This window comes from Pteropus medius, unplaced genomic scaffold, assembly GCF_902729225.1.
Source record: "Pteropus medius unplaced genomic scaffold, Ma_sr-lr_union100, whole genome shotgun sequence".
NCBI classification, from domain to species: domain Eukaryota; kingdom Metazoa; phylum Chordata; class Mammalia; order Chiroptera; family Pteropodidae; genus Pteropus; species Pteropus medius.
In genome coordinates, this window is record NW_024350923.1 from 1,017,554 (window position 1) to 1,021,491 (window position 3,938).

Genomic DNA, 3,938 nt, shown 5'->3' on the forward strand with positions numbered 1-3,938 from the left:
CCAGGCCCCAGCTGGCCCTCTGCTTAGACCCACCATTCACACGACACCCCAGTGGGGCTGTGGGGGCCTCCCAACTGGGCCTGAACCCGGACTATGTACACCCTCAACGACCACCCCCAGCTCTTGTCCTGGCCACCCTCCCGGACCCCCGGACCTACCCAGGCACCCACAGCCCTTCCTCGCCCAGCCCTTCCTTCCCCCCGCTGATCTGCTCTCTGCCCCCGAAGCGCCCCCAGCCCAGGCTGCTGGCTGAGGCTGTCGGCAGGCCACCTGCAAAGGGCTGTTTGCCAGTTCCTAAGCAACCCCGCTGATCTATGAGCTCCAGGGGACGTGAGGGGAAAATCTGCCAAGTGCACACACAGGCCAGGGGCTGTGAGGCCGGGACCCCCGCCCCTTCCCCAGACGGGCCTGCTGGCCACGGCCCAGCACAGAGGAGGGCACACTGCTGGTCCCCGCTGGTTCTCAGCAGGGGCCTGGCCTTGTCAGCATGGCCACAGGGCCCAGTGCAGGGACCGAGGGCGGGGGTCAAGGTGCTGCCAGACCAGACCCCGCTGCGGCCAGAGCAGCCAGGACCTCCCCAGGGCCCTGAAGGTGGAGAAGGTGACAGGAAGCAGCCTGCACGAGAGGGCCGGCAGGCCAAGGCAGGACGTTGGGGAGGGTCTGCAGGCTCCAGCCTGGACAGCCAGCCACGTGCCCCAAGGCAGCCCCCAAAGGTGGCAGAGGCAGAGGTCGGGGGGGAGAAGCTTCTTCTGGGTCAGGGGCAGGCCGCTGGGGGAGGCAGGAGCCCCCGCCCTCAGGGACAAGCAGGCATAGGCCACCTTGGGGCGTAGTGGGCTGCGGGCTCGGCCTGAGGGCTCCCTCAGCCCCGGGCTAGAACCAGCAAGGCTCCCGCAGGCCCGAGGCTCCAACGGGCTTTGTTTTAGACTCGCTGGGTCTGAACTCAACAAAACCCAGAAGTCAGGCCCCCAGGACTGCCTGCCCCCAGCCCCGAGGCCACGCTGCTGGGAAGGCTCCCGGCTTCCCAAGGTGGGCCCTGCCCGCCTCTGCGAAAGGGCTCAGAGGGGCCAGCGGCCAGCAGCCACGGGGCCCCCCACTCACTGCAAGGCCTCCTGGGTAGGGGGTGGGGTGCCCACTGCATGGCCGCATCCAGCTCCTGCACCCCTTCCGAGACAGCGACTCTCTGGGCCCCAGCTGGGGCACGGACGGGGTCCGGGCCAACGGCGGGGGGAGGGGTCCAGGTGCCGCCTGTGCCTGCGCCCGGCTCCTGCCAACGCTGCCCGCGGCCCCGCTGGCTCTTCTCTTGCATGTGCGCTTGTGCCCGAAGACACCACGGAGGAGCAGCACGAGGAAGAGGAAGGTAAGGGCCCGGGCCGGCTCCGGTGGCCCAGAGAGGGAGCGGACCCGCCCGCCAGCCTGGCGCCTGGCTCTGGCCCGCCGGCTCTCCAGCCCTGTGCCTCCCTCCAGGGCGAGGCTGCTTCGCACGCGTCTGCCGTGGCCGAGGGCTCCGCTGCGGGCCCGAGCTTCCGGCCAGCGCAGAGTTGGGGTGGTCCGTGGGGACCGGCCAGCAGGCCGGGAGCCTGGGCAGGGGCATGCTCCCCCTTCCCCCCTCCCCCACCACTGTCCATTCTCTCCGGCCTCTCTGGGCTTCCCTGCCCCAAGCTCTCCTCGAGCCCCACAGGGACTTTAGTGGGCCTAGAGTGGGGCTGGGACCCTCTTATCCTGGTGGGCTCAGCGGACGAGCAGGCGGCCCTATAAGCCTGAGCCCAGCCAGCAGCACCTGGGTGGTCCCCGGGGTCCGTGGGCAGGAGTGGGCGCCCCGGTCACACATGGTCTCTCTCCCTTCTCCCCATGCTGCCTGGCGTCGTGGTGAGCAGAGGAGAAGCCAAGGCCCAAGTGAGTACAGGGCTCGGACGGCTGGGCTGGGAACCAAGGTCTCCCCAGGGCTGGGACCCGGGTGCCCCCGGGGGAAGACAGTGCACTTCGCCTCTGTGGGGGGTGAGTCAGCACCCAAAGCCCCGAGAGAAAGCGGCCGCTTCTTTGCTCCTTGATTTGGGTTTAAAATTCTAGGGATCTGACGAAGGCACTTTGTGTGAGTGGGATCACTTGGGGTGGCCAGTACTGTCCCCCACGGGCAGGGACCAGGCTCCCCACCGGGGAGAGCAGGGATGGCCTCTGGTAGTCCACGCGGGTGTGGCTCTGCCCGGGGCCATCCGCTGTAGGCAAAGAGGGCTTCCCACCCCCGGGAAGGCAGATAGGGAGGTGGGGGACAAAGGCGGACAGAGGGAGGCCTCACGGAGGTCCCCCGGCCCCCTTAACCCCGCCGCGCCCCGCTGCGCCTCGCCACGCCCCACCGCACCTTGCCATGCTGTGCCCCACCGCGCCCCACCACTCCCCATCGCGCCCTGCCACGCCCCGCCGTGCTGTCGGGTCTCGGGGGGCCCTAGATGAGAAACAGACATGAGAGTGGGGTGGGTGGGAGGGAGGTCCTCGCCCCTGGAACCCCCTTCAGAGCAACGCCTAGACCAGGCCCTCCCCACTCTGCGACCGTTCACTGCCCGGGGGCCTCTGAGCCCCTGGAGAACCAACTTCCTGGTCGGGTGGGGGGTCTTTCGCTCACTTCGCCCACTTGTGAACATTCCAGAGATTTCGTTTTATCTGACTGTTGGGACTCGGCTCTCGCCAGCCTGTCCCCTGTGCTCGTGGGACCTGGGGGAGGGGGAGCACGGCTGCCCCCGCCCCGCGCCCGGGCCTCGCTCCCGCCGGGGCCATCAGGGGCTGTCAGCAGAGGGCCGGAGCGCGGGAAGCTCAGAGCCAGCACGTTTCCATCCGCTGCACTTTATTTTTCAGCAATTTTAAATAAAGCTGCCGGATCCCAAGATATTTCCTAGTTTTAAAAAAATGTTTGTGTTTTCATTATGAAAATAAAACACCTCATTAAAGAAAATTTGGAAAATACATAAAAGTCCAATGAAGAAGAAAAAAAAAATCAGCTATAACTCCCACCCAGCCAGCCAGACTGCGGAAAGGAGGGGAGAGAAATAAAAAGGCTTATTTCTTCCGACGCTTTTTCCATGCATCGACCTCGGAAAAAAAAAGAAAAAAGATTTAAGCTCTGAGCTGTTTTTCAAATACCGTACTGTCTATACAGCCTTGAATTCTGCTTTTTTTAAAATGTAGCACTATTCATAAGTATTTTTCCATGTTTTTACATAGTCTTCTTAAATATTTTGAATGGCCACATAATATTCCATCAATTGGACAAACCATAATTTTCCTAACCATCTCTCTGGTGCAGGAGGCGGAGGCTTTCCCCAATATTTTACTATCATAAATAACGCTGGGTGGAAAGCATTTTCTGTCTTTCGGGTTATTTCCCTAGGCCGCCTTCCCAGAACTGGAATTAATGGGTCAAAGAATCTGAACGTTCTGAAGGCTTTTGACGTCCCTGCCAAGTCGCTTTCTGAGAGGGGCCCCAGTGCGGTCTCACCACGGGGTCTGCGCCCCACACCGCCGCGCCCGGGGAGGGAGGCGCTGACGGATGAGACGGGGGGCCTCTCGGGGCGGTTTCCGTCACATTCCTTTGATTGCTGCAGGCAGACCTTCCCCCCCGTTTGTTAACTGGCCCCCTTTCTTCTCTGAGAATCGGTGGCTTATGCCCTCTGCCCATCTATCGACTGCAGGCAGCTAGCTCTGTGTTTTCTTAATCACCCGTTTGCATAAGGATATAAGTCTTCTCTGTGTTTGCTGCAAATATTTTTCTAGTCTGGACTGGTTCCCTCCCCCGTCCCTTTTCAATTTTTGCCTCTTTTTTCACATACATAAGTTTTTCATTTGCATGGAGTCATCTGGCCATCTTCCCCTCAGCGGGACCTCTGAGCTCAGAAAAGCATTTCCTCGTCCAACAGTTTGATCGATATTCAGCTCCACGTTCTTCCACG